The sequence below is a fragment of the Elephantulus edwardii genome, unplaced genomic scaffold (genome assembly GCF_000299155.1).
Source record: "Elephantulus edwardii isolate Elephantulus edwardi_28Jun2011 unplaced genomic scaffold, EleEdw1.0 scaffold00042, whole genome shotgun sequence".
Lineage (NCBI taxonomy): Eukaryota > Metazoa > Chordata > Mammalia > Macroscelidea > Macroscelididae > Elephantulus > Elephantulus edwardii.
This window is the reverse complement of record NW_006399792.1, coordinates 17,827,271-17,837,643: the sequence shown is the minus strand read 5'-3', so window position 1 is coordinate 17,837,643 and position 10,373 is coordinate 17,827,271. Positions and strand designations below refer to the sequence as shown.

General features: G+C 37.7%; 1 pseudogene; it reads right to left on the bottom strand.

The window, feature by feature from the left end:
- Nucleotides 1-234: 234 nt before the first annotated feature.
- Nucleotides 235-10,373, bottom strand: part of LOC102852470 — a 143,794-nt pseudogene continuing 133,655 nt past the window's right edge.

The window sequence follows — 10,373 nt, the reverse complement described above, 5'->3', positions numbered from 1 at the left end:
AGTCACCAAAGGAAAAAATATTTTATAAGATCTCTATTTAAACAGATAAGGAAAAGTTCCATACAAATAGACTTTTTGTTGGGTGGCTATCAGAGTGGAAAGGGAGGTATGGGGAATAAAGTAGATTATAAAAGGTAAAACTTTATTTTTTTTTTTAGAATTTGAGATTTATTTTATTATAAATTTGAGACAAAGATTCATATTGCAGTTAAAATTTCATTTAATAATATTTTACTATAATTTAGATTCTTCCTTCTCCAAATTAACAACATGGTTTGAAAAAAATTCAAATATCAGAAAGACTCGGAAGGCTTTCACTCTGTTTAAGTTTTGTTTCCAGTCATTAAGTGTGTCAGACAGTTGTTGCCACTGTTTTCCAACTGTCCCATGTGTGCTATGGATGACAGCTACTTTTCTCTGGGTCTGATCAATTTTGCAGGAGACCATTTTAGTTCTTACCTCATCATTAACAAATGTTTCAACATCATCAGCTCCAATCTGAAGTTCTTGCTGCATTATGCCAAAAGAAATTTCTTTTTTCCCCTTTAAAAATTATTATTAATTTTAATGAAAATTTACAGAGACATTGGATTTTCATTCATTCATTCATTGTTTCATTTTTCTCCCTGTCCCCCACCCCAGTTTGCTCTTCTCTTTGAAAAGGAAAAGAAATATTCTTTCATTGTTATACAATTCCTCCCCCCAAGTCCACTCCACTATGCAACCTCTGTTCTGGACTCATGTCATGACGATAATACCTAATCATATATCCTTTTAAACAGTTCTCTCCCTCACCTGAGTCAATGCAGTATACATTATTTATCCAATCTTTCTCAGTATCCCCCAAACCCGATGTTAGTCCCATTTTATAACAGTGGAACTACGCAGTATTGTCCTTTTATGACTGAGATATTTCACTCAGCATAATGTCCTCCAGAGTCACCCATTTTGTATAATATTTCATGAGTTCCTTCTTTTTCAATGCAGCATAGTATTCCATTATGTAAATATACCACAGCTTCTCTATCCATTCGTTTGTTGATGGGCACTTAGGTTGTTTCCAATTCTGCTATTGTGAACAAAGCTGGGATAAACATGGGTGTGCATATATCTGCTTGGGTGGAAAAGAAATTTCTTTGTTTTTCACTGCCTTTCCCATAAAAGTAAGTAGTCTCATTTTTGCTATGTTTTAGTCATGCAAAAGGCCAGGTCAGTCATTGAAGTCTTTATTATTCTGGTAAAACGTAACATATGATGCTAATTTAGTACCTAGAAAAATGGATAAAAGATCATGAAAAAGCTCACCTTTCAAAAACTTTACTGATTTTAAAGTTAGAAGATGGTCAACGAGGAATCCATTTGGGTGTTTCAATGGTCAAACAATACACCTGTGGGTATTAACTGTAGCCTGAGAAGCATTATCCTCCGTGTAACTGCCCAGCAAAAATCCCACCATGACTTTGGAAGCAGCATCACTTTTCTTACAATCCACAAGTGCCTCATAAAATAGCCTTAAAAGAGTGTGCTTTATCTCAGTGGTGAGGTTCCAGTCAGAAATCCATTTTCTAACCTGATCCAGTTCAGTTGGGATATACTGGATGGTTCCACAAGATGCTGAAGCTTTTATGAGGCTATAGTACACTGTGTGTGTATCTTACAGGATTGTTCTTATCCATCCCACAGAAAAGGTTGCTGAGCAATTGCAGCCTCAGGTATGGGCATTCACCTTCCGGAACTTTGACTAGCTTTTCACATAAGCTTTCCAATCAGAGCACCCTGCTTGTGTGGCTCCAGGATCAAGAGGAGGAACACCAAGCTGTTCATCACACTTTCAACATCTTCATCATCCTCTTTCAGACATACATCACAGGCTTCCAGAATTTGAGCTAAATCTGTATGAAGTCCACCTTCTGAATTTTTTTTCTGAAATTTCAGCCCCTTTTGATTTTAGGTAAGTTCGTAGGTAAGCAGCCTGAGCTTCCTCACCGGTATTGATGAAGACCGGATGCTTATGGCCAAGCCCCAGCCAGGTGCTACGGACAAACCTCTCCGGAACTTGTAAAACTTTAAAAAATTTTTTTAGAAAAAAACCCCCACAAACCTAACTAACTCATTACCATAAAGTCAGAACTGACTTTCAGCTAACTCTCCAGTTGGGTTTTCTGAGACTATATCTCAGGGGAGGATATTTCCTGTCTTTATTTTGTAAAGCAGCTGTTGGGTTAGAATTGTAAAAAAGGTGCCTCCTTTAATTGATTAGTGCAACTCTTACTCACTAGGCTACCAATTGTTGTTTGCTGTCAAGTTTGAATCGACTCATACAGGAGATTGTCTATCCTTTTCCCACAGAAAAGCTGGAGGATTTGAACCTGGTGCCTTTGAGGTTGCAGCACAGCTCTTACCACTAGGCCACCAGAGCTCCTAGGTTACCAGAGGTAGAAACAAATCAAGATGGGTGAAGGGAAGGGTAATATACAATAAGAAAACTATCAGTACAGTATCATTGATGAAAAGAAAGACACGGAAAGATTAATGGAAATCAGAATTACTCAAAAAAGACGCAAAGCCATTGCTATCAAGTCTGAAAAGCTAGAGGTGATCCTTCAGGAGTTTGGAGGCTGTAAATCTCTCGACATTGCTCATCTTTATCCCAAGGAATTGCTTTTGGATTTGAACTGGGGAAGAGAGAGAGAGGCACCACCTTTGGGTTAGCAGACCAACTCTTTATGGATTACACTACCTGAGCTTTCTAATCAGAAAGTGGGAACTGATTACACTGCAAGGAATCTATATTCCCACTTTCAGATTAGGGAGCTCTCATGATGTTGAGGGTATTGAAATTGCTTTGTAAATTCTCACTCAAATTACAAAAAATTCTTAGCAAAAAGAGAGGGAAGAAGAAGTTAAAATTATCCAAATGAAATAAAGTGATTTTTTTAAATATAAAACTAATTTTAATGTGATTGATTCTGTTAATGCCCGGATTCTGCAAACCTTAAACAATGTAAGGGGGAAGGTGAAGGTGTTATAAACAAAGATTGAAATGTGCATTCTTTGCATAAGATACTAGGAACTATTCCTAACTTTATGATTTTCTGTCCATTTAAAACATCTCGCCCAGAAGAAAATATCTTTAAATTCAATTTATAAGTTTGCATTTTATTAAACTTGTGGAAACCTTAAAAACAGAACAACCTTCTGAAGTTAGTTTGACTGATATCATTATTATTGTTGTGTGCCATCAAGTTGAAACACTCATAGTACCCTCATAGAAGATTTTCAGAGCAGTTAATCACATGGGTGGAGATAGCTCATCTTTCAGTCTGGGAGAAGTTGGTGGATTCAAACTGCATACCTTTGGGTTGACAATGCAACTCCTTAACACTAAGCCTCCAGAGTTCCCTGATATTAACTTATTTACATAGTGGTTCAGTAAATTGTTTGTTCAAGATCCATCAATGAGTATGTCTGGGAGCCAGATATTTTATTTCAAAAATGTTTCCTCCATTATGTTATTCTTCCCCTCTCCCCCAAGTCCTCATCTATTTTGAAGGAATTTTGGGTCAGTTTTTGAAATTTCACTTTGTCCAATTTTGACTGTTTTAAAATGTGCAGTTCAGTGTTTCTAATTACATTCATAATTGTATCATCATCAACACTATGTATATTTTCTTACAGGATTATTTTTGTGCAGAAGTGGAATCAAATTTATTCAACATCTTAGGGTAAAATGTTCCACAACAAATACAAATGATTGCATAATTTATGTTTTTAAAATGCTGGCCTTTTTCAAGTTACCTTAAAGAAAATGTAAAATTTAAGCCTGTGCATCTTTTTGTCACTTGCTATTTACATAACATCTGACTTGTAGGAGTAGAAATAGGGGCTTCCCATAGTTAAGTGTTCTAATATCGTTCATTAGTATGGAAATCTAGTGAGGGCCCAAAGTGAATAACAGATTAGTTGCTATGCATGAGAAATTATTATTCCATCTGTGGCCTCTTACAAGGTGTATTATTATTATTACCCAACTCATTTTCTGAATCAACCCACCAAAGGCACTATAAGTAATGAAAATTATAGTAGCTTGCACATTTTTCAACTGAATAAGCAGTTTATAAGGAAACAAGAAAAACCAAATTTTGTGCCTTGTCTCGATTTTAATGGATGCCCTTAAAAATTGTTTCTGTCCTTCAAAATTTGCTTCCACAAGGTAATCTGTCACACAGATGTTAATGGATCAGAGATACCACCTTCAAATATACAACAAGAATTCTTCTTTGTTATGATCAATCTTAAAAGAATTCTTTACCATTAATAGTAAATTGCCCATAGTGAACCAAGTGTCTATTTTAATCTAAGCATTTCAAATTTTTAAGAAATAAGAAATTTGAATTGCCCCAAAATATGGTTAGCTTGCATAGAGGAAAATGGATCTAGAAAATACATCTGTTTGATGGAGATGATAAAGTGATTTCTCCATATGTTGTTGTTCTTTCTCCCTCCTCATTCATTCATTATTGCACACTTTCCTCCCTACCCACCCTCCCTTCACTTTTCTATTTGAAAAGTAAAAAAAAAAGGAAACTTTCATTGTTATATATTGTTTTTTTGTTGTTGTTGATTACCTTTGAGTTGAGTATGACTCATAGCGACCTTATGAACAAAAGGCTTGAAGCCCCTCTACAACTATCAACATTTATCAAAGTTCATAGTTTCCAGAGGCAAGTTGTTTAGAAAGTGGATGCCACTCCTGCTTCCAAACCTGTTATAGAATGTCACTGTTTGACTTGCCCTCGATACATAATGATGCTATATGTACAGCACCTCTGAATCCCTCCCTGTCCTGGGCCAGTCTCACTAATTCTGACACACCAACCCCCTAGCTCCCATTACTGTATCAATCCATCTCATCCTGGGTCTCGCTCTCCTGTGCTGTCCTCCCACCCTTCTGAGCATGATAGCCTTCTCCAAGTACCAATCTCTCATGGCCACATGCCCAAAGTAAGTGAGGCAGAGTTTCAAAATCCTAGCCTACAAGGAGAAACTTGGTTTCACCCTCCCCAAGACAGACAGATTTGTTTACTTGTCAGTCCATGATATGTTCAAGACTCTTCTCTAGCACAACAACTCGAAGACACATATTCTTCTGTCATCCTTAGTCATTGTCCAACTTTCTGAAGCGTAACAAGTAATTGAGAAAACTATGGCCTGGATTAGGTGCACCTTTGTATCTAGATCAACACTGTTGCTCTTCAGCACTCTGGAGAGGTCCATGACAGCAAATTTTCCCAATGCAATTAATCTTTGATTTCCTACTGCTGGTATTAAGAGTGTTGATTGTGGAGTCAAAAAAGCTATAATTACTAACAACCTCAATCTCTTCTCCATTTAACATGGTGCTGCCAGTTGGCTGAGTGGTGAGGATCTTTGTCTTTTTGATGCTGATCTTTAATCCAAATTGAAGACTACAGTCCTTGACCTTTTGCAGCAAATGCTTCAGGTCTTCTTCAGTTTCAGAAAATAAGGTTGTGTCATCTGCACTTCATAGGTTGCTAATGAGTCTTCTCTCCAATCTTGATGCCACACTCCTCCTTATAAAGCCCTGCTTCCTGAAAGATCTTATCTGCATATAGATTGAAAAGGTAGGGGAAAGGACGCGTCCCTGACGCACTCCTTTCTTGATTTTGAACCATGTGTTGCTTCCTTGCTCAGTTCTGAAAACTGTTTCTTGGTCCAAGAATATGTTTTGTATAAGCACAATCAAGTGTTCTGAGATTCCCATTTCCATCAAGGTTAGCCACAATTTATTGTGATTCACACAGTCAAATAATTTTACATAGTAAATGAAACACAGATAGACATTCCTCTGGGAGTTTCTGTTTTCTGCCAAGACTCATCTGACATTGGCAATAATGTCCCTAGTGTCACAACATTTTCTAAACCCAGCTTGTATTTCTGGTAGTTCTCTATCAATGTACTGTTCAGTCATTTCTGGATAATCTTCAGTAGGATTTTGCTCAGTCAATTTCAAAAGGCAGCACGGGAAGACAAAGAAAACTGTTAAAATGAAATATGCAAGGAGCATATTTCAGAAAATCAAAAGGGCTCAACTCACTCAGCATTTCTTAAGTTCAAGAAACTGGAGAACAAATTCAAACCTCGAGTTGCTCTAATTAAGGATGCTTTGGACAGAATATTAAATGATCCAGGAAGTATTAAAAGATGGAACGAATAAACAGTGTCACTGTATCGGAAAGTATTGACAGACACAGAAGAATTTCATGAAACAATATATGAGCAAGAACCTATGGTGATGAAGGAAGAAGTTCAAGCTGTTTTGAAGAAAGTGACAAAAAATAAGTCCTCAGGAATTGATTGTATACCAATTAACAGTTGCTGCCCTAAATGCACTCACCAAGTTGTGTCAAGAAATCTGGAGGACAACCACTTGGCCAACTGACTGGAAGAGATCTATGTTTGTTCCCATTTAAAAAAAAAAAGGGTGCCCAACAGAGTGTGGAAATTATCGAACAATATCATTGATATCACATGTAAGCAAGATTCTTCTGAAGATTATCCAAAAGCAACTAGAACAACACATCAACAGAGAACTGCCAGAAGTGCAGGCTGGCTTTAGTAGGGGTCATGGTACTAGGGATATTGTAGCTAATGTTAGATGGACCTTGGCTGAAAGCAGGGAATACCAGAGGAATGTCTATCTGTGTTTCATTGATTATGCAAAAGCGTTTAACTGTGTGGATCATAACAAACTGTGGCTGACTCTGAGAAGAATGGGAATCCCAGAACACTTGATCATTCTAATGTGAAACCTATACTTGGACCAAGAGGCAGTCGTCAGAACAGAGCAAGGGAATACTGCATGGTTCACAATTGGGAAGGGTGTATGCCAGGGATGTCTCCTCGCTCCATACCTTTTTAATCTATATGCAGAACAGATTATCTGGGAGGCTGTGCTCTATGAGGAGAAATGTGGCATCAGGATTGGAGGAAAACTCATCAGCAATCTGCGTTATGCAGATAACACAACCCTACTTGCTGAAACTGAGGAGGGCTTGAAGTGCTTGCTGCAGAAGGTCGAGGACCTCAACCTTCAATAATGATTGAAGGTCAATATAAAGAAAACAAAGATTCTCACCATTGGGCCAACTGACAGCACCATGATGGATGGTGAAGAGATTGAGATTGTTCATGGCTTTAGTTTGCTTTGCTCCACAGTCAACATTCTTGGCACTAGCAGCCAGGAAATGAAAAGACCTATTGTGATGGGAAAGTGTGCTGTTAGGGACCCTTCCTAAGTACTGAAGAGCAAGGATGTAGGTCTGGAGACTGAGCTGTGCCTAATACAGGCTGTGGTCTTTGAAAGCACTTGCTATGCATCGGAGAGTTGGACAATGACTAGGGAGGATAGAAGGAGAATTGATGCAGTGGTGTTGGAGAAGAATATTGAATATACCATGGACTGCTAAGAAAATTAAAAGGTTCATCCTGGAGAGGGTTTAAACCAGGTTGCTCCTTGGAGGCAAAGATTCTGAAGCTTCATCTGACATACTTGGGACATGCTGCAAGGAGGGGCCAGTCTTTGGAGAAAGACGTCTTGCTTGGGATGGTAGAGGGGCCGCACAGGAGGGGAAGACCCTCTATGGGATGGACTGATTCAGTGACTAGGGTAATGAGAGTAGGTGTGTCAGAGACAGTGAGATTGACACAGGATAGAGCAGGGTTCAGGGCTGTTGTACATAGGGTCGCTATGAGTTACAGACAACTTGACAGCACATAACAATAACAATGACATTTTGCTAGTGTGTGGTATTAGTGATATTGTATCATAATTTCCACACCGTGTTGGGTCACCTTTTTTTGGAATGGGAATAAATAATGATCTCTTTCAGTCAGTTGGCCAAGTAGTTGTCCTCCAGATTTCATGGCACAACTTGGTGAACACATTCAGGGCAACATCTGTTTGCTGGAATACATAAATTGATATTCTATCAATTCCTGGGGCTTTATATTTGCCATGTCATTCAGAGCAGCCTGAACTTCCTCCTTCATCATAATTGCCTCTTGCTCATATGTTGTTTCTTGAAATTCTCCTGTGCCAGCCAATTCTTTTTGGTACAATGACTGTATAATGCTTCCTGAATCATTCAATATTCTGCTCATAGCATCCTTAAGCATTTCAACTCATGCCTTTAATTTTTTAAGTTCCTTCAGCTTAATGTCCATAGGATGACTATAAGTCACAGGTGACTCAATGACACATAACAACAACCAGCTTTTGCAGCCTGAAATTGATCAAACATGCAATCAAGATGCATTAATAATTATTTGTGACTGGAATGTAAAAGTTGGAAATAATGAAGACAGAGTCATAGGATGGAAGTGGAAAATATACATATGGTGACAGAATGAGACTGAAGAGTGAATGATTGAATTTTGTGATTTAAATGATTTATTCATTGCAAATACCTTTTAAAAGAAACACAAAAGGCAACTTTACACATGGACCTTGCCTAATGGACTGCACAGGAATCAGATTGACAACATCTGTGGAAAGTGTCATTGGAGAAGTTCAATAGCAGGAGTCAGAATGAAGTCAAGTGCTGTCTGTGGAACATCGATCGCATCAATTACTTATGTTCAAGTTTAAATTGAAATGGAATAAAATTAAACAAATCCATAAGTACCAAAATGCAATCTTGAGTCTAACCCATTTGAATGAAAACATCATCTTAAGAACAAGTTTGAGGCATTGACTGCCAGTGATCAAAGACTGGAGGGTCTGTTGGATGACATCAAGAATATTATCCATTGGGCTGGAAGTAGAGAGGTTCGTCGGTGGGAGGCCCAACTTGCCACTCGCCACCTTAAGCTGCATGGTCTTGACTCCTTTGCCTCTCTCTTTGCAGCCAAGAAGCTTTACTTCGCTGACCCCGTGAAGGCCTAAATGGTTCTCGAATACAGGCTTACTCAGGGGTCTGTGTATTAAAGTAAGAGATGATTTAGTTCATTTGGTGTATAGAACAGACCAAGCTCAGGATGTAAAGAAGATTGAGAAATTCCACAGTCAACTAATATGACTTGTGGTAGCCAAGGAATCCTGCAGTGTTGCCATGGAAACAGACTGACTGGTTCAAACGGAAGATAGTCATGTTTAGGAAGTAAATGTCTTTTGAATTTGAGAAAGTTTTGGGACAGGAAATACTTTATGTAACTGAACAAGCTATTCAAAATTAGAGATTTTTTTTTGTACTTTGATTTTTAATGTTTACTTGAGAGTCTATTTATTTTTGGAAATTGACAAGATACTCTTCTACTTTAGGAACACTTTTGCAGATTATTTTATGGTGGATAAAATAGAGACGTCTTTCTCTAGTAATTTTGTATCTGTAATTTGAAAATGAAGTATCAGGAGAGGCTATATCTCCCTTAAATTACTCTTTCTTTAAGAGAAAATGAAATAAAAACAGTTTGTTAAATTAAGATTACTTCTGGAGCATAAACATTTGTGCTGTCAACTTAAAAGAGAAAATAGGGTCTCTGGAATGAATTATGCACAATTATATCTAAAAGCAATTTTGAATAACAAGTATGGTTTATTGTAAGCCTTTCTGATTTAAACTCTATTTTTGAATATAAGAGATTTGAGTAGTATTTCCTGTGGAGCTGTGATTGACTGTGAATCTGCTTTTTGGTGATCAGAAACAATTGCAGTTAACTTTGTATGGTTTAAATGGGATGATTATCTCTAATGGACTGAGATCACCATATTACAGAATTATTTATTCTATGTATCCCATCTGTAGTTTCTCAGAAAGGCTAAAGTATGTGTGAGTCATTGAATCTTAAATCTTTGCCTAGCTCTGGGATGCACACCTCTACCCCCATTGTCTCTCAGTGTGAAGCATGACTCCCAACTTAGGTCTCTGGTGAACCACAGTACAGTATTTAATATTTATCTTTGTAACCTGAATTTTACCAACTAAATGCAATTTTTGCATGTTGATTCCTCAAAATAAAGGGACTACATAAAAATTTTTTTTTCTTAGGAATTTGTCATGTTGAATGACATTTCAGTATGGGAAGCTTCATTCATCAACATAAATTTTGTTATGTCTCAAAGAGGTCAGCAAATGAAATACTACATGAATTAGAAAAAAGAATATCATCCAGGAAGAGAGCCAAAGGTCATTACAAAGAGAGATGAGAAAGAAAAAACCGAAATGTATGTCAGAATTGTACTTGTTATGTGCCATTGAGTCCCTTGCGACTCATGTTGTTGTTGTGCCGTCGAGTCGTTTGCGACTCATAGCGACCCTATGCACAACAGCCCTAAACCCTGCTCTATCCTG